The sequence below is a fragment of the Apis cerana genome, linkage group LG4 (genome assembly GCF_029169275.1).
Source record: "Apis cerana isolate GH-2021 linkage group LG4, AcerK_1.0, whole genome shotgun sequence".
NCBI lineage: Eukaryota > Metazoa > Arthropoda > Insecta > Hymenoptera > Apidae > Apis > Apis cerana.
The window spans coordinates 4,061,663-4,082,357 of record NC_083855.1 but is presented as its reverse complement, the minus strand read 5'-3'; the positions used below and the strand labels follow the sequence as shown (position 1 = coordinate 4,082,357).

Here is a 20,695-nt window from a genome sequence, read left to right as displayed (position 1 = left end):
TAGAGAAATATCAAGCACCGATGAAAATTATAACAATCGGAACACGTAGACGTTTAATTTTAATCCACTCGTGAGAGGGCCGCCTACGCCCGCCCGTAAGAATTCATTAAAGTTCCGCGAGAATTTTGTTAGCCGGCTCGGCACACCGGGTGGCCTCTTAATTTGTGAATCTAATGCAATCCAACCTCGGCTCCTCCCCGGGTTTAGAATTTAAACGGCCTGATTTGGATCTATTATTTCGCGTTGCCCCTCTTCCTTTCGAAATGGACGAATCGAAGGAAACCGCTTTTCCGGGCCACGAATCACGCCAGGAATCAGAGCTGAACAGCCCCCCTCGCGTTCGACTTAATCGTGGCTCCGTGTAAAATCGTTTACGCCGGTATAACCGATGCGTGAACCGATTCCCACGATTCTTTATGCGCTCTGGATTCTCGAGGATGATCAAGGGATAAGGACGTTTTCGATTTCGCTTTGTTTAAATAAAAAGAAGGAAAAAGAAAAAAGGAAAAGATTCGCGATGTTTGGATAATGGAAATTTCGAAGCAATTTCGATCTTGACTTTCTATCGTTCGCTTTGGAAAGATGGTATATATACATGCTTGAGAAGGTTCGAAAGTTGAATGTGATGGATGGAGCACGGTTCGAGGATTATTCGTTCGATTCTTGATTTTGCGTCAACTTTTCAACAGATCGATGCACGAAGAAGAGAAAAGGAGTTGTTTTCTTATTCTTCTCTGAATATTTGAAAGATAAAAAATCCATTTATAAAGACTATTATCGATCCATAAACTTTTTCTTCCTTCTCATCTGCAAATGTTCATCGTGCAAATGCCTAAAAAAAAATTTACTCTCTGTAATATTAATTACTCGTACAAATTCGTTCATCAATCTTACTATCGTATTTAAAACTCGATTTTTCGAAGTTGGAGATCAAATCGACCGCAAAAAACTTGGGAAAAATATCGGAATCGGAATTGTAAACAGCGAAAAATAGAAATACGCAATGTGTTGAATAAACATCCATCTACGATAATTTTCAACGTCGAGTTGAATCGAGTCGACGCGTTTCCTAGAACCGGGAAACTTGGCCGGCATTGGAGGAGGCCGTTGGCTGGGATATCCGCAGTGCAGCGACGTTGTTCGAGGTCTCGGGATCCCTTGGAAAGCTCACGCAGCCGTTAGTTATCGGTGATCGTGGTCTCGCGTGCGCCACGTCGCGTGGAAATATTTTATGGAACAATGCGTCGTTTAACCTTCCGATTATTCCTGGCCCAGGATTAATAATCATCACCTTCGCTCGGTCACCTTCGTACAGTTGCACCCTCGTTGCGCAAATCGAGAGGCGTAATTTAGAATGGGCGCGCGTTTTCGTGCTCGATCGCATAACATGGTGGAAAATTGTACATGAATTATGCGACGTTAATGGCTGCGTAAAAAACTCCTTCGCCCTTCCTTCTCTGCATTACAGTTCAAACTGTAATGCGCAGTCGAGTTTCGTATGGGGGATGCGTCTTTAATCAATAGCGATTAAAAATAGCGCTCCTTTCGTGGATTAACAAACGTAGAATTATTATTTCCCATTTGAACGACCAGACAATTTCGAACATTTTTAACGTGCGATTCGTTCGAGAACGCAATTTGTCCACGTTGCATCGGTGGTTTCTCCCTCCCTTTTTTTTTCGATCGCTGGTAAAAAAATCGGCGATCGTTGGAGCAGAAATGGAAATTTTCACGAGCGATCGAGCACGTTTTCGCGGTTTTGTCCGGTGAGGAAAAATTTTGATGATCGATTCTTTCGATTCTGTATGGAAATCGCGATAACGAAACGGGAGGGAGGAGTAATTAGAAATTAGAAACGCACGGAGAGATAGGGATTATCGAGATTATCCTTGATTATTCCATGATCTTTTTTTGCATCCTAGCTCGAGAGATGTCGAGAGGAAATTGGACAGGGAGAGAGAGTGAGAGAGAGAATAATTTGGATCGAATATTTTTAAGCTTTGGACATTGTTGAATTTTAGATTGGTTTAATAATTATTAAATAACGTGTCAAAAGTATATTTGTTTCTTTGTATTTGTGTAACGTGTTGGCGTTCCTTGTTTTTCTCCTGTATCTACCGGAAACGGGCAACGTTTGTTACTGGCAAATATCAGAAATATCGTGTAACGCAGAAAACTACCAACCAGTTTTTCAGGAAACGTTAAATTTTCTATGTATAAAAAGTTTTTCGTTGATTCAAAATATATAAAAGCCAGGGTGATTAACCGTATTTTTTTTATTAATACAATTTTTTTATTTATTCGCATTTAACTCCGCAAAAACAAAGTAATTGAACACGCACAAAAAGTCAAACTCGTTAGCTTTATATATAATATTTTGAAAAAGTTTTTTACTTTAGCATTAAAACGTACAACGTCGTTTAATAAATATCAAATAATTAACCTCGATGTAGTTAATGAATCACTTCTAACAATTGCATCTCAAATTATAATAACAGCACTCTCATTTAATAATTTTAACTATAATCCTTACTATTATAAATTCAGTAAACACATGCATGTTTCATTATCCGAACAATTCGATTTCCCGAAAATACAATCCTCGATCCCAATACCAGTTCGAATAATTGACGCTCTACCATATCAATTTCCATCTACTAATAAAATTTTCCCCGTGTAAAATCCATACACTAAATTCCGAACAATCATCCGCCAAATTTTCAATCTAACCTCACACTACAAACTAGTTACACTCGATTGCCAGCATTGTGCAACGTGATGCCCTTGTTTCATGATCGTTAATCGCGTGTATCATCATGTCATCATGTTGCAATCATAGGTCGATTCTTAAAATGCAAAATCTCTTTTTCGATCGATAAGATTCTTTCGAATCGACGAAAGTTGCTGGTCCACGATAATTATACATGCTGGAGTTTGGAACGTGCAACTCGTGGCGATTCGTTTCCACCGTGTAATCCCGGTGCTTTGTGCGAGAACTTTAACGCCAACGAGGATTTTGTTTCGCGTTGTTTCTCCATGTAAATGTGTTAGCCGATATTTCTACTTATCGTTGCGTGGACAAAAGTTGAAATCGAAGTTAAAGTGAATTTTGTTTGTCTTTTTTGATATATTTTTTGATACGAACGAATGGTGATATGAATGATATGAATGTTAGAATTAGCCAGTCAATTCTTTATGGATTTAAATATCTTTATGGATTTAACTCGATCTCTTTCTTTTCCTTCCTTTCTTTTTTAATTTATTATGAAAACCGAAAATTTTTGTTGAAGTTTACAAAGTTGAAGTTGAACATAGATTTCGAAATAGGAGATATAATTAGTATATATTTCGGCCAATGATAATGAATGCTAATTGATTATAAAAAAAATATTTGAATTGTGTGAATACCTTACTTTTGATGACAAAAAAAAATACAAAATGGAACATTCGAAGTTGAAGAACGAATCTTTAAACTTCTTTGATTCTTTCTCTCCACCAACAACCAAGACACCCTATAGAACAAAAATTGCGATGAAAAAATAACGATAACCTAATTCAGAATAATAATACATTAAAATTACCGTAAGCTATTGTATTTTATAGAAAGGGGCCGTGTGATATTTTCAAGCAACGTTGCTTATCCACACATGGCAATTATAATTGCAGATCATGCTCCACCAAGGGTCACAACGAAAACCCACTGTTAAAAATAACTTATCACTTCATCTCTGATCCTTATCATTCCCTCGCTATGTTAACGTCACTAATGGAATTCCCTCTCTCGTTGCAACCTTGTTACATAGTTTCTCCCGGAAACGAAGGATAGAAGAAGATTCGCTATAACAAACGAAAGGAAATTCAATCGTAGATTAATCAACCTCTTTCGTGCGAAAGAAGTTATCGTCATCGAGAAAGAAAAAATAAAGCCTCTTAACAGTTCCCAACGATACAGTTCGTAAGAACATCCCAGCCCCTTATCCTTGGATTGTGGACACGTTTTAACCGAGAGATGAGCGATGCAATAATTCTTCCCGCGAAACAGTGCGAGGAAAATGTCTCAGAAGCGAGGACATGCGATTTGCATATTGTTTCGTTGGATGAATGTGTAGTAGCGAGGCGTTTTCTTTCACGCTTGTCAAACGTGGAAGATTTTTCAATTAAGGGTAATTATTGTCATTGTCGTTGTCTTGAATCGTGATTGTAAATTTTTGTAATAAATATAGTAGCTCAAGTTGAATTGATGTTTGGATAAATCGTTTCAATTTGGTTCTTCTAGTGTTTATTTATTTTAAATTGCCATTTTTATTCGCAATTTTGGCGCCAAAGGAAAAGATCTTGGAATGCTTGAGATATATATATAATATATAAGAATCCATTTTTTCTAGGTTTGATTTTTAATTTTTTGTCACCTAGCAATAGAAACTGTATCAAAAAGTGTATGATTTATCTTTAAAAAAATAAAGTAATTCTGTATCTACGAAAAAATATAATAATCAATTTTTATTCGAAACATATATTCTAAATTAATTTATCATATAAAATCAATGAAGATATCGGTGAACGTTCGAGTTAGTTAGTTTCAACCGATATTCCCATTGGGATGAGTTTTTATACGGCGCGGGAAAAGGAAGAATCGAACTCCCTTTTAATTACGATTATCCGGCCAATTAACCCGATCCGCGTTGCGCCATGCATTATTAATAGCCGTTTAATGGACCGATAAATTGTTTACGATGGCTGGTCATTTTTAAAATCTGTCGATTCGTGATAATTAGTTAAAGAAATTGTATAATTCTATTAATTGATTTCCGACGAAAACCATGTAGACCATGTAGTTATTTATGAATCATAAATTACAACAAGTATTACTAATTGATATTATTTTATATATAAAATTGTAATTGTAATTTTTCTTTCAAAATATTAATAAATCTTTGAATGTTCGAGCTATAAACTTCAATTTTAAAATCTTTTTAAAATTCATATCTCTTATATCTTTATAGTATTAAAAACTTTCTCTTGATTACATTCAATTACATTGCGTCTCTCGTAGAAGCGTTATAAAAATCACTGCACATGTAAATCGAGCGTACGTTTACTCGAAACAGTTCCTTCTTTCACGACCAATCACGAGGAAAAAAACATCGAGAAATGTTCCGCGCTTTTCTTCAGATTCCCGATTGTTTGATAATCGCCACTACTCGTGGCCTTGTTTCAAATCCATTGTCTTTGATTGTTGCAGCACACGATCCAAGCGGAGAAATGCTCGTAAAATTAACATAAAGAGCGTAATTGTTGCATATACGCGCAACCTTTTGCCGCAACAAGTATCGATGCGTCGTGGGGCGAGAAAAGCATTCCCTTGATTAATGAGGACAGATTAATGAGGAAAGATAGAAGTTCCATCTGATTACAGGATGAAGAGGGAACGAGATCTCCGTCAGTTTTCCCTCGACTTTTCAATCTCGATCGATTCCTCCTTCTTTATTTCCAAGTTCGATAGGATGAATTGTTAATCATTTTGAATGTTTCGCGCGTATTCACGTATTCGAATAGAAGAATAAAAAAGGAATCGTATCTCGAAACAATCGAAGCGCTATTGACAACCACTCGCGCTTGAAATCTCTCAATGACCGTTGTTCTCATCCACGATACTGTTCGATCGTATCATTAAATTTGCTGGCCACGGGCGAAACTGCGATTATGCGATACAACACGTGACAGCACGCGCGTTAATAAAATAACACGTTGCAGCGAATGGGGGAGAGGATAGATCTAGCCGATGTGGATCGTTTTAATAAATCGTGGATCCAAACGTGGATTCGCCGCGTTTCAATTTTCGAGCAAGCGCCATCTGTATTTCCGGTAAACGCACACATATTTCGGTACAATCGCGGCCATTGTGGCGGATTAACCGCGCGGTCCATTTAACTTTCGCAGAAGAACGGGAACGATTCTTCCTTCTCCTCGTTATTCTTGCCATCACGCCATCTCACGAAGTTAAATCTTCAAGACACGCAAGACGGTATATTTTTTTTTTCGAGAAGAATTTTGGAAAACAATAATCAATAACTTTAACTATCGTTGTTGATTCTGAATGGGAATCGATTCGAAAGTTGTTATTTCTTTTTCTGGTTTTAGAAATTAATCAAACTTTAGCATCATTTTGTTCGTTTTATTCACGAAAATCGGAATAAAAGGATTTTTTAACTGTTTCCTTTGTATTCGATGATTCTTTGGATTTCCTCTTTTTTTTTTTTAATTATGAATATATTTTGTAGAAATTTTTCTTTTTCAACGTAAATAAGTTTGCAGGATATTTTGACCTAATTAATTTAATATTACCGTGACTAATTAATTGCTTAGTCTTTATTAAAATGCCGAATTAATTTACTGGATATTTTCACGTGCTTAGCAATTTTATATCCATTATAGTTTGGAATCCGGATCGATCTGAATAACTAAACAATTAGGATCCATTACAGGATAAATTGCAATGTTGCAAAGTTTATGTTCAGACAGAGTTCAGACACGCCAACATTGTTTGATCTTGACACTCATTGGAAACCTGAAACCGATTAGTCACTATACGTAACAAGATATTCAAACTCGATACCCAATTGAGTTTTATTTATCGATTAAATTTCTTAAAAACTGGATCAACTAGAAGATATTATTTTTCTTGAAACGTATTCGTATCATCGAGAGAACAGAATCTTCTTCTCCGCCTCTGAACGAATGAACAGCGCTATCCGCAAGTTTCACTTTCTTCCCGATCCGAGGGAAATGTGAGCAATTCGATTGCAAGAGGAAACGAAGCGACGAACGCACGCCCGACATTCTCGCCTTGCATTCTACGGATAAATTGCAATCACTTTTTCTCTAGAAACTTTCACCGACGAGGCGGCCAATACCTGTTTCGCTTGCACCCGACCTCATAACTTCGATTCTTTCTCTCGATTTTTATCGGATGCGCAAATTTAAGCAAGATCATGTAGGTCAGGCTGGTCGGCATTGAACATCGATCAAAGAAAAAGGTAAACACTTTCGAATTTCCTTCGATCCAATACATTTTTTGCGTTACTTCGTTTATTTAATTTATCACGAAGAGAGTTGCTTCTTGATAACAATAATAACAGTTTATATTAAAAACGAGACTTCTGCACTTTAAACTTTAATGGTTCTATTAATTTTTCCAAGCAACAAAAAATAAGAATTATTGAATTATATCTCTAATAATATGAACTAAAAAAATGACTTACACAACAATGAAGAATACATAAATATAAATGTATTCATAATCCTGATAACGAAGCATGGTTATGATTATGCATGCTGGATTATCATATCTGTCGAATTTAACCATCATTCTAAAAGTCATTTAATTATCCTTATCATAAATTGTATAATCAAAAATTCAATATAATATTGAAGATGTGAATGTGAATACCTTCAATCCACCACGGAAAATCAAGACTTATCCACGAGGTCGATTTACTCGCTTCCTTATCGAAACGTCACTATCCTACTGGATGTTGGAACTATGATTTTCCGTGAAACGAACGAGAGAAATGCGAGGTTACTTTCTCCGAGCGCAGTTCCAAATTATCGTCTAACCATGTGGGATCGATCCAAGCGAAGGCAAAGCGGAAAAAAAGAAAAGAAAAGAAAAGAAAAGGAAAAAAAAATGGGCAACGAACTCGTGTTATTACCTTTCACCGGAGATCCTCGGTTACATTGTGGCCGAGCTTTCGGCCGAATCGACCGATGCGTTAGACCGATCCTTTCACTGTGGACGAGCAACTCGCGAGCCTCGCGTCAGCAAGTCGATTAACCGTTGCACAATAACGCTCCTGGCGGATTCCGCTTGGTTAGACCACGTTTCTAGAGCTAAAAAAAAAACCATGCGCGGTTTTTCTGAAATGAAATTTCGATCCTTATGGTATTCTTTTTTCTCTCAAAATTTTTTCCCTTCTCGTTGGATTGAAATACGAAATTTTTTTGAGAAATGGAATGATTCTTGTCGGAATTTTTAATTTTGCGCCTTTTATGTTTAATAAAGGGTCCGAGATTTTGACGAATTTCGTTGGAAGGATTATTCGTATTATAAGATTATTCGTTTCGTTGATTATAATTGTATTAAATTTATTGATGAATTAATAAATTCATCAAGTATCCCGAAGAAGTATAAAATATGAAATATAATTATATTAGAGGCACATTATTTCACTTTATTCGGCATTTTCCATTCATTTTACGGAATATTACAAACTCTTTAAGTTATATATATTCTTCTCGGTTCAACACTCGGGATTTCTCTGTCTTAAATTCTTTCAAATCTTCAATGTAATCATTCCTTTCCAAACTTCCGTGCATAAATTTCAATGTAACCTTAAATCTATCTCCCTTAAAAAAATTTACTTAATTTCCTCGCCTCTTCTACCTTCCACCTCTCCATTATTCTATTTTATTGAACACAAATTAAAATTTCCACACTTACTTGTCGTATATAATAAACTCGACAGCAATAACGATAATCGTCTAATGGAAATTTCTTAATGGCAACTCGTACCAATAAGAGCAAACTACTAATTAATCCACTTTTAATAATTGCTCCGCGAAAGGAAGCGGGGCCATCGCAATTTGGAACCGGGCCAAATCTCCAACTTGGATCGACTGGCCCTATCGTGTCGATAGTTCCAACGTGACGAAGTTATAGAACGGTCAAACATCGATTATATCATTCGTGGAATAAAAATCAACGGACGAACGAAGTAAAAAGTTTGCGTAAAAAAGAAATACGACGGAAAAACTTCGAGAGATCGATAGAATAGAAAGATGCATATATATATATATATACATACGAGAGAACGTTGTGATGAAAGAAATCGTTGATGAATCCCGGTTCGTTCGTGCGATGATTGATTATGATTTATCGAATTCGAAGTGATCCGAAGGGTAATTACCTGGCTGGTTTACTTAGGGGGAAGGAGAGAGTTATAAATGAGTTCATTATACGCCCGTTCCATGGAATGGAAGTGCGGTTGAAAGCAGGTTAGAAAAGCCAGGTAAACGTAATTACAAAAGATTATATCTAAGCCATCCTAATCTTCGTGACTTCGTGCAATAGTTGCGAGGTAGACAGGTAGAATTACAGTCGAGTGATGTAATTAACTGCAATGTTGTTTAACCTTCGTTATGTTATATCGTTCGATATATCAGAATTCTCACCTTCCTTTATATTATATAAATATTTTAGATTTATCAAAAAAGTTTTTAATTATTATTTATAGATGTACAGATCTTTCTTTCTTTCTTCTCTTTTTTAGTACATCGAAATTTTAATATTGCGAGCTTCACAGTTTCGTTCGTTTTGTCCAAATAATGAAATAGGAAAACAAGAAGAAACACGTTTTTATATAATGATGATGATCATTGTGATTACGCGAAATAAAATTTAAATTAGAGACTATTATAAAACAAAATAAATCGTGGTTGCATTTTACTTGTAATATAACGTCAAAAATACAAAATTATCATGCGTACCATGAAGAATTAACGAGCGTGAAGCGAAACTAAACCGGACAAAACAACGAATCAGAGCGTGTATTTTCTCTACTTTGTGCATTATCAAACTCGAAACAAATCGTTTAATCCCTAAAGATTCACTCGAAAACGCGCATAAATAAACAAAGTTTTTACAATAACTGCATGAAAATATTAATTCGTATAATCGATTCAATCTTCAAGATGGAAAAAACTGATAACGAACGATAAGGACGATATGAGTTCTCTAAATAGGAAGCTCGTTAGTGTTTCCATGAATACACAACTTTGTCGGAACTCTCTAATTCAAGCAGTTGGAATTTCCAAGTAGCGTAATACGAGATTTGACGTTTCACGAGATTTCGCTAATGCAATAATGAAAAAAAACAAGTTTGAAGAGAAAGAGATTGATTTTACAATTGAATAGATATTGAATAGATCCCGAGAAGAAATAACTAAGAAGAGCTTTGATAATTTGGATCTATTGAATAATTAGTAAATGTTTCTTTTGTTCAACAATAAGACAATGGATGATTGGATGATGTTAAATCATCTTTGAATTGTGTCAAATTCAAATGTTGAATAAAATAAAGCATACAACTTCTTATTACATATTTGAAATATATATATTTAAGATTTATCTGCAAATTAAATGAATCTGATTCTTAAATAAAATCATATATACTTCAATTATCCTTATATTAAAAAAATAAAATTTCACCTTTCAAATACAATATTCCATAAAATCTAAACACCAGATTAAATAAAAATCTCCAAGAGATTTCTACTAAAAAGAAAAAGTCTCTAATGCGAACGAAAGAGAAGAAAGCGACTACTGGCATAAATTGTAATTCGAAATCTGGATCCATATTTAGCGTATGATCGCTTCAGGCGAGATCATCGTCAACTCGATCCTGTATCGCATTCCTCCGCAGTTGCAGCGAAGTTATCGCGGTTTCGAGAACTGGGATGGCAGAAGGATGGGGAGGATGATACGTGAAAGGCGACCCCCGCGATTCGATCTCCACGTTCTCTTTCCAGGTTACTTAACGAGCATTGCGACACATGCATGGACATTTCCAATCTCTCGAGCCGTTCACCGTGTTCAACTGGACTCGAAATGCAAGACCGGGAATACCTGAAAAGATTCGGTTTTGATCGATGATCTGAAATTTAAATTCAATGCGCACCATATATACCTTTCTCTCGTATGTATTGGCAGAATGCAAATCCGAATCATTTCATATTCATCGCCATTTAATTTTTCTACGATATTCGATTTTTTATCGATCTCTCGTGTCTTTTAATACGAAACATTTATTATGATGTATAAGTATAAAAAGAAAATTCTAATGGTACGGGCAAAATCAAAGGCAACTCGAAAGTATTAAGGGAAATAATCTTCTGAAAGAGAAGAGAACGCGAGAAGGGAAGAAATTTTATCTCTAGAATTCTATAAACCTGAAAAAAAAAAAAGAAATATTAAAAGAGAAATACGAAAGAAAGTTCTTTGGTAACTGGAAAACGAGAATAACCTTGCGATGAATCATGGCCGAAGTAAGAGAAACGAAGTTGAGGGGGAGTAGGGGCGGTTCGAGTTATCATTTTCATAAATCACCAACCAACTCGGGCAATGTCAAAATTGAAACGGAGATCGAGAGCCTTTCTCACTGGACAGGATAAGATAAAACTCATTAACGTTAGTACTCGGTGTCTGGGCAATAATATCATCGTCATGCCAAGGCCCAATGTAACTCGACGTTTAATTAAACTCTCGAATTTCGGGTCGCGAATCTTTGCATCTCGAAATCGTGTGTGTATGTGTGTGCTGTTTGTTGGATTCTTTGTAGATCATCACCGATTAATTTAATTACTCAGAGAAGAATTTTGCTTGAGATAAACGTACAAATCAAAGAGATATTAATTTTTTTATAGGTGATAGAGTTATCTTCGTTATCAAGTACTTATATTATTCAAAAAAATTTGGATTTATGCCGTGAGATTATTGTTATTTTTTTGATTTACGATAGATTTGCAACGAAACGGGCTTTGATAATCCTGAAAAATATCGCCTCCAATATATATTTTTCGAGTGGCCCTTTAATGCACTCGAAAAATACATTTTATATTGGTAATATGTTATATCTGCTGTTAAAATTTTTACTCTTCGAATAAATGAAAGTGTAACGTTTGGTAATGATAAATAATTGGAAAGCTGCAGATTGTTCATCATTCATTCTTAAAAAAAAAAAAAAAATCTGAAAAAAGTTCTGGGATATTTAATTAGAGAAGTTTCTGATTCATCCGATCGAGTGGATTTTAAAAAGCTTATCGGTTTCGAAATGAAATATCACGTTTCAGAAACGAATTCTCGGGGATAATGTGTCTGGAAAATAGGTTCGAACGCGGTTCAGAATATCCAGGAATTCAATTAACGATACAGGACACGTGGCGTTTCGAGTGAAAACCTTTTTAAGCCTTCTAGAACTGATAAGAGATAAGGTGAGAACATTTTCTGTAAATGTTCACACCAGGATAAGATTATAGAGGTTCTTTATCGATTCGTCGACGCTCTCAAACCTTCATCGTGAACGTGAATTCGAAGCAATGGGTCGTGAGTGCGTTTCGAGTTCGAATTAATTCGGTGCACGTTCTGTCTGGAAGCACACAAGCGGAGAAAGAGGTTGAGTGACACGTGTGCTCACCCTTCCTTTTCTCATGCTTGTTAAATGGGAAGAAGGAAAAGCGGAGAAAGGAAGATGAAAATATATTTTTGATAATTTAGCATGTTAAATATTTAGAAAAAAAAGTACAGTAAATTATAAATATTCAAAAATTAATATCCGAATTGTGTATTTACGAGATTTAATTGAGATATAGATCGATTGAGGAAGGATCAACTTCCTTTCGTATGTTAGAAAAGGAATGAAAAGGAAGAAAAATCGAAAGTTGAAATTTCCATAAATTTTCATAATTAGAAGTCCTCGCTTAAACAATTTTTAATCCTCTAAATTTTACTCTGTTAATGTTTACTGGAATTTATATTTGGATTTATCACTACTTATGTATTAGAGAAATCTGTAAAATAATCAAAATTTTTAAAAAATGAACGCAATTGCACGTCATTACTGCAAATCATTCCACAACGTGATATAATTATCAAATTGGTTCGTATTCTATCAATTCTTTTCTTAAAATTAAAAGTATCGTTCATTTTTACGATAGATAATAACATCTATCATCATATTAAAGATAAGAAATCGAATCTTTTTCTTGGTAAGTATTAGAAAACCATATATACATTCATTATCGTTTTTCCTCATCGGAAAAATTGTATTGGAAAACAATCAAACTCGTGATAATGTAACGATGATAAAGTGGAACGATTTATAAAAATTGTTAATTCACGTAACGCAACTACTTGTTTGTTTATATGCCTCGTTCAATTTTATTATTCTCCCTCATAAATCATAATGAGAACTTTTTGGAGGAACTATATTTTTCACGAGTATTCTCAAGGTGGATTAAAAAAAAATTTTAATCCTCCTCCGTGCTCTTGCTACCACAAATATCAGGCCAGAAAAGATAGTTTCACCGTTCTCCACTATCTTGGAGCTATGCAAATGACACGGTAACCCGACAGTTTCACGGAGGCTTAGCGTTTAATAATTTGCATGACGCATTACATACGTAAAGATGCGTTCCGCGGGCCGGCTCTTATGTATAATGCATATTCTCTTTACCATTTTATCGCGCCGCTACTTCTGCCGGCAATTTATGTTCAAAGGGATCCGGCAAAAGGACAAACCTTATACGGCCTTCATTTACATATAGTTTAATTAAATTTTGTCCACGTGCGGGAGCGGCCAAAGTTCACGTGGGCTCGATCGAAATTGTCTACGAATCGGGATAAATAGATGTGTGTGTGTGTGTGTTTCAGAAATTTCGTGCAACAAGAAGTAAAGGAGTACAAAAAGTTTATGAGATATAAATAATTTTATTTCATTATATTGAAAGCAAAGTTAAACTGTACTGAATTAAACTGTAAATTAATAAAGGCTCCTGTATCTGTACTCTGCCATTACCATTTGCTCAAATTCGATATTGATTGTGAGTGGAGTTTGTTAAAGTAGCGTTTTTATTAAAAAACTTTTAATTAATCGAGCTGATTGATCGAGCAATCTCAAAATTACCTGTAAATTAAATTTCAATCGGATAATATAAAGAATTAAAATTAATTAATTAATTCGACCCGAAAGATTTCTTAATACAAATTATTAGCAATATTAATAAAAATTGTCAACAATTATTTGACACTTTTGAAATAAATATATTCTTGATCCAAAAATCATCTATTATTATTAGTTAAATTTAGTAACTTACTCGTCGATCGAAAAGTGGAAAAATTATAGTGCATAACAATTTTGCACATTTATCAATTTTGGAAAGGAAAATCGGCTACATCAAGCAATCCTTGTAACTTTAAAAAATTTCGACTTCTCTGTTTCTTCGATTCCACTCGATCTATCCATGGATAACCAATCGAACTCTTATTTTGTTTTCACGAAACTTCTTATGCATCGCAATGCTTCTCTAATTTTGCCGGGTGGGAAGAAGCTCGAAGGAGAGAAAAGTTACCCTGTTTTTTTACGAAAACTCTAGCCAAGCGCGAAAGGACGATTCTTTCATCGATAAGATTACGTCTCTGTTTGCCCCCGCTTTTTTCTTCTCTCCATCATCCCTTCTTCGTCTCACTATTCCTCTAAAATGAAACGATCGTGCCTTTTCTCTCCGATTTTTTATGAAAGATCCTCTCGCGTCTCTTTTGCACTTTATTAAAAGTTCTGATTTCTTCGTTCCCTCGATGCTCGATTACACTTTATTTCATTTTTCTTCTTTTTCCTTCCCCCTCTCTTTTTCTGTTTTTCCTTTTTTCCTTTCCTTTTTTTTTTTTTTTTGAGAATCTTTTCGTTCGAGTTCATTCAATGGTCGATACTATATCTCGTGGAATATAAAAGAGAGAACTCGACTACATCTGTATAAACAGCGATAACTCTGTCCGTCTCGATATACCGAGATGGAAAATACATGTTATGTGAAAGATAGTGTGAAAGATAGGGATATTTGTATTCAATTATATGAAATATCCTATACCATTAAAATGCTCTCTCTGTTTTAAAAGAAATCACAAAATTGTTAAAGAAATTCTACAAATAAAGGGGAAAGAACATTTGTACACGATATGGTATAATAGACACAGATTACGAAAGATATTGACTTTGTATATATTATAATATGCATATATAATTAGAACGTGTACATTTCGTATTAGTTACAATTTAATAACTATGAAAATAAAATTGAAAAATAAGAATATGTGCAAATATATTTTATGTTTGTTATGTATCAATACTTAGTATTTAAACATCTATCTATATTATATATGAACATTTATATGAATCTCTTTCATCCAATAATTAGATCGTTTATCAGATATTATAACGCAATACATTTAGAAGTTAATTTTTGAAATCTTTTATCTTTTTTTCCCCGTATCAAATTTCACTCATGTGATATCAAATTAATGAAATATCGTATATCAATATATATATATATACGATGCATAAAATCACGATATATCCTGACAAAAATAAACTAATCCAGAAATTCTTTTTTGAGTGTACATCAGTGTGCACGAGAGTGTGTAAATGGAATGCGTTTTTGCGCTTTTTCCACGGAAAACACGCGGATGGCGTTGAATCGCGGAAACGAGCGATTACCATGTTTGCAGCACCGAAAATTCGCAGTGGAAACGGACGGCCGGTGTTCAGCCGTAGTAGAATCGTACGATCGCGCGCACGTTTTACGCAGTTGACAAATCATTACGGGGGCTTGGAATCTGTGTATGCTATGTAGTTCGTTGGAAAACGAACGTGTTTCGAGAGCGATGCTAAACGACGAGGGAGGAACTGCGAATTCAGGCAAAGAAGAATGTCTGTTTATCAGGATTATCAGCAACAGAATGTTCAATTGAGTAAAAGTCAATCGAAATGTTGTTATTTAACGATATATGAAATTTTACGCAGTGCAATGTGATATGATATATAATTATAATTGTATTTGAAATTAATAATCGAATTAATATTCAGAAATGTAGTTTCGTACGATATTAAGTTTCGTGTTTAATTCAGATACCATTATCAAATCGCAGTAATAAAAATTATCGAAAACTTTTTGTTCCAACAGAAAATTGGAAACGTTATTGATTATTAAATAAAACCAATTTTATATTCTTAGAGACAAACGATACCGTGTTGATCCATTGATATTTTCTACCCTTAAAGAATTAAATTTTAAGAAACGTTGTTTCCACCTTGAAATCAATCCGAATTTATAAATTTATGTTTCATACGATGTAAAGTATTGATGGATTATTGAAATCATTTGACTGAATCCTACGAAAAATGAAAATTTTTGGAAACGATAATATCGAAAAAACTTTTGCTCGAAGAATTTTCTTCTGTTGAAATAGGAAAATCCATAGAATCTTCATATAGTTCAACGATGGAAAGAGCAACCACGATTATTTTCATGCATCGCGTAGCCGAGTTCGTTTCACGTAAGAGGAGGATCTCGAGGGAACGTAAGAAGAATCAGGTCTGAAGAAGAGAGTGGCGCGTGAAAGGAGTCGGTGGAGAAGTCTTGTGGGGATTTTTGAGTCCAACAACTGGTTCATTTTGTCGCTCACCGGATAAGATTAAGCGAACCGAGTGAAAGGACGTCGCGGCCTATTCACCAGCCGTGTCTCGCCATTATTCAACGTTATAATTCGTCGCCTGTGTAACAACCTTAATGCACTCTTATAGGATTTGTCAATTTGATACTTACTTAGGACTTAAGTGATGCAATTCGATATCCAGAATTGATCAACAATCTTTTTTTCTTTTCTTATTAATCGCTTATGAACGATTTGATCTGCGATACGATGATTTCACGCTGATATTTTTTTTAAAAAATTCCTTCTCTTCTCTTCTTCCTCCTCCCTTTCACTTGAGTCTTGAGAAAGGATATTTTACGTTTTTTTCTCGCGTGCATTTTAAAATAAAATTTCGCCGTTCTTTGTATCGTTGTTCCCGTCTACAAGAATCGTTTATACGCCATTTGAGAGATTGGATTATAATAGTGGCTCCTAAGAAAAATTTAACTTACGATGATCCCCACGTCGCATTAATCATCAGCAACGTTGTCGGGTAATTTTAGAATTTCCATGTGGAATTTTCCCTACCGTGTACTTGCATCATCCTCGTTGTAACATGTCAACTTAGAATTTCATAACCCGCCGCGAAGATCGATTATAATTTTATTAAACAGGAAAGAGAGATGTCTTATTTATCCCCTTGATTATTCGCGCGTCGCGTTTGATGTTTCTGTACGATCCTTTGATTTAATATGTAATAGTAGACACGTAAGCAGGTTCGACGTTCGATCCAATTTAACACTTGACTTATCCTTTGAGACTTAAATCCTTCAGATTGTGATCTGAAAATTGATATATTCCGGTTAATTCATTCGATGCAATTTCACCCATTTCTCCTTGCTTTCTGTATTTTAAAATTATTTCTGATTTTAATAACAACGTTTATTGTAATTAAACGATAACGTTTTTCATTGAAATAGAAATACAATTACACTTATTTTCATGCTCATCACTTTAATTACAATCATTACATGCAAATGGATATCGTTTCAAAAAAAATAACATATCTATCGAAATTTATGAATGCCATCATTCCAATATTAATTCTCCGCATCATAGAGGCCAGGCTACGCCCACGTTTGTGCAAACATCAACTCACAAAAGAAGCAGGATCGTTCCCTTTTTAACAGGCCAGTATTACCAGCCTTGGTGTCAACGTTCCAACCGTAATTTATATTCGCGAAATCGTTCCACGTTCCATCTCCCTGTTCAGGAGAGGGACGTTTTATTGCGCGCGAGACGTCGGCATAATGCAACAGCGCGTTGCACCCGTCCATCGCGTTGGATTTATAGAGCTGCCTGGAAGTAGCTCGTGAAGAAAGAAATATTCTATTTATCCCGAGCCGTCGAGCTTCCGAATCGTCCCGTTGAGTAATTTCGTTTCTCTCTCGGAATTGCCTCTTTCGATTGGACAAATGCTGCTACCATTCTGACAAGACAGAAAATTTTCTTTAATACGCATATTCCGTTACGGGTCGACGTTTTTATCATGGAGGAAGTTTACTATTCTTTCGAAGGCAATATAATTTAAAATTAAAAACAATGTGTTAAACGCGAAAACATGTTCGTCGTGCTTATTTCGAATTTTTCTATCGCGTATAATTCGTTTTATTTTGAGTTCGATTTCCAAGAATCTGGATTCTTCAACGAAGACGACGACGAGGTTTAAATCTTGCTATTATACGTGGATACGTAAATAGTTTCGTTAGTTAAGATATATTTTAGAATATTCTTGACACTTTTTGTCTTTCAGAATATCCAAGATTCGTGACTGTGACAAATTTCGTGAAATTGTTTCCTTAGCACATTCTCCTGTAATGTTACTGCGTGTTTATTTGCAGAAAACGTTTTTAAAATTCCAATCGATACACGCTATGAAACATCTGGAAACATCAAAATTGTTCAGCTATTTTTGAAAAAAATTTATGCTTCGAATTTATTATTTCAGAATAATAAAGGAATTTTGTTGGATAAATGTAACAATGATAAAGATTTTATACGAATATAACACGAATGTGGAAGGTGTAAGTGATGTTGTTACCTGGAGAAAGGAGTTTGTGAGAGGTGTGAAGATAATGTTGGAATGTTTGACTTCGTAAGTCTTGTGAAACACGCTCCGCTAGCTTATGATTTACATCAGGGTAAAGCTACCTTAATATCGCGTAGGTGGAATTAGAGATATATATACGTATATTACTGGGGACGCAATTACTGGAGAAGTTTCTCAAATTTCTCAGCTTTACGTATTGTGTACACGTACATAAAGTTTTAAAGCAGTTCCCACATTTCTAATAATACTTCAGATTTATTTTCAGTCTTTTATTAAAACTTAAATAACTCGCAACTTTTCAAGCTAACATAATAATCATTCTTCAAGACCTAATAATTACTCTTCGCTTCATTAATCTTTTATCTTCTTCACAATCACGAGTCTACTTATTCAATTAATTCGCCGATAAATTTTTCTAATTACAATTAACATAGAAATTTCATATCCTCCATTTTTCCCCAACTTTTCAATCCTATATAATTAATATTAATGAATGGTTCCAACTTTTGCTCGATTATATATCTCATCGCGGTATTAAAACTTCATCAACAAAGTTGGTCCTTCATCGCAAATTTTAATCCATCCCCGCGTGCGATTCGTGTGCCTCGTGTTCAACGATTGTACGACGAGTGGCGAACAATCTGATCGACCGGCAAAATAATTAAGCCCGTCAGGCGCGATAAATCTTCGAGAAACAACGAACCAACATCCGGCTTCGTCGCGTTCATTATCCAACTGCGAAACTATTCGACGTTGGTTCGAGACTTGTCACCCCCTGGAATCGCTCCCAGCCATCCGAACAATGTCTGGACACATCGCGTGCATCCCGTTTAACGCTCGTGGCGGATGCGAGCAGTCATTAGGGGCCGTAATCATCGGCGACGTCTAATTGTATCGCACAATGATCGATGCCACGCCGGTGTTAACTACCCCCTGAAGGGGGTTGCCACAGTGCCATCCGGTCGTTTCGTGAATCTCTTCTTCGTGCTAATTAATCATTGCATCAAAATATATATGTGTATGTCTGAATGCAAAGCGAAGATTTGATTTTTTATTACTATTTATTAATTTTATCAATTTGTTGCAATTTTTTGAATTACCGGTTCACTTCCAATCTGATTTCTCCCACAATCGATAATTATTTGAGTCCTTCTCGAACGAAGGATATTCTTTTTATTTCTCTTTACAAGATTTAAAAAGCAACGCTTCATAAACGCACCGACGATCGTCATGATACAAGTTCGATCAGAATTTGTTAACGCATCGTTCGTTAAAGGAAGATGTTGATTGAACACATCTATTCTCGTGAAATATTAAATATCTAATTGTATAACAAACGGATAATCAGATTAATTAAATGATAAGTGCTCGGCGTCTTCTATTCCCTCCTGCAAAAAAAATAAACGCAATCAATTATGAAGATTTTGCGGGATCTCACTTTTATTTTCTAATATTATCCTATTGACAGGTCTGGCGATTAATTGACCATATACGAGAAATTATTTTCATTTTGTTCATAGGCGCGTTAAAATTGTGGGAAAGAACTCCTCGCGTCGGGAGTAATGAACAATCCTGCGCTTTGAATGGCTCGTTTTAATGGCTCTATGAAATTGGATTAAGCGTAACAAATTGCTCGGTGAAATTATTCGAGCTTCGAGAAGAAAGGCGCCTGGGAAGAATTTTGATTTCGAGCGGCGTCGAATTCCCGGATGCGAAAATTTCTCTGAAATCGTCTCGAATACGAAGAGGAAAGGACGAGGAAAACGAGACGAGCAATTAGGATTCAAGACTTCTACGAGCTTAGAAAAGAAATTTTTAATAAGCTGAAGAGATTAAAAAAGAGTTAAAGAATAGAATGTTGAATACACTCGTAGTTGTTGCGATTGTTGTTATTTTAATTATAATTGTATTCAGACATTTGGGTTCATTTCGTGAGAATATTAATGTAATTTCATATGTATATTTGATGAAAATTTGCAAAAACAAAAGATACAAGGAATGTCTTGATTATTAAATCAATTTTCATTCTGCAAATTCTTTTCTATTTCTATGGAAAAATTCAGGAAAAATCCAATTAAAAAGAAAAGAGAAAGAAAAAACTTCAAAATTAAAAATTTTCTATTATTGTCGCAAGAAAAAGAGATTTATTTTTTAATGTTCAAAAGAGAATAATAAAATATTCCCGTTTTCGAAATGTTTGTACGAAAAAAAAAAAAATAAATAAAAAAAGGAGGAAACATCTAAAATGAACCGTGGCATAATTTTCAATTAAAAGATGCAAAGGTCCATTAAAAGATCCTTGCTTTATGCGTGCGCTGTTCGCGTCCAAGTGGCTCAGTTCA

The 20,695-nt window shown here is 35.0% G+C and overlaps 1 protein-coding gene and 2 long non-coding RNA genes across 3 annotated transcripts in view; 1 reads left to right on the top strand and 2 right to left on the bottom strand.

The window, feature by feature from the left end:
- Nucleotides 1-19,280, bottom strand: part of LOC108003574 (uncharacterized) — a 50,996-nt gene extending 31,716 nt beyond the window's left edge. Inside the window, exons 1-2 of the long non-coding RNA XR_001767079.2 lie at nucleotides 16,756-19,280; nucleotides 16,435-16,683 (exon numbers count right to left, since the gene is read on the bottom strand). This is a non-coding gene — a long non-coding RNA (uncharacterized LOC108003574). The remainder of the gene's footprint in view (nucleotides 1-16,434; nucleotides 16,684-16,755) is intronic.
- Nucleotides 1-20,695, top strand: part of LOC108003572 (polypeptide N-acetylgalactosaminyltransferase 2) — a 184,472-nt gene that overhangs the window by 76,717 nt on the left and 87,060 nt on the right. The window lies entirely within an intron of this gene.
- LOC133665973 (uncharacterized) lies at nucleotides 2,262-3,965 on the bottom strand. The gene is made up of 2 exons (XR_009829467.1): nucleotides 3,582-3,965; nucleotides 2,262-3,512 (listed from the first exon to the last, which is right to left on the bottom strand). It is a non-coding gene; the product is annotated as an uncharacterized LOC133665973 (long non-coding RNA).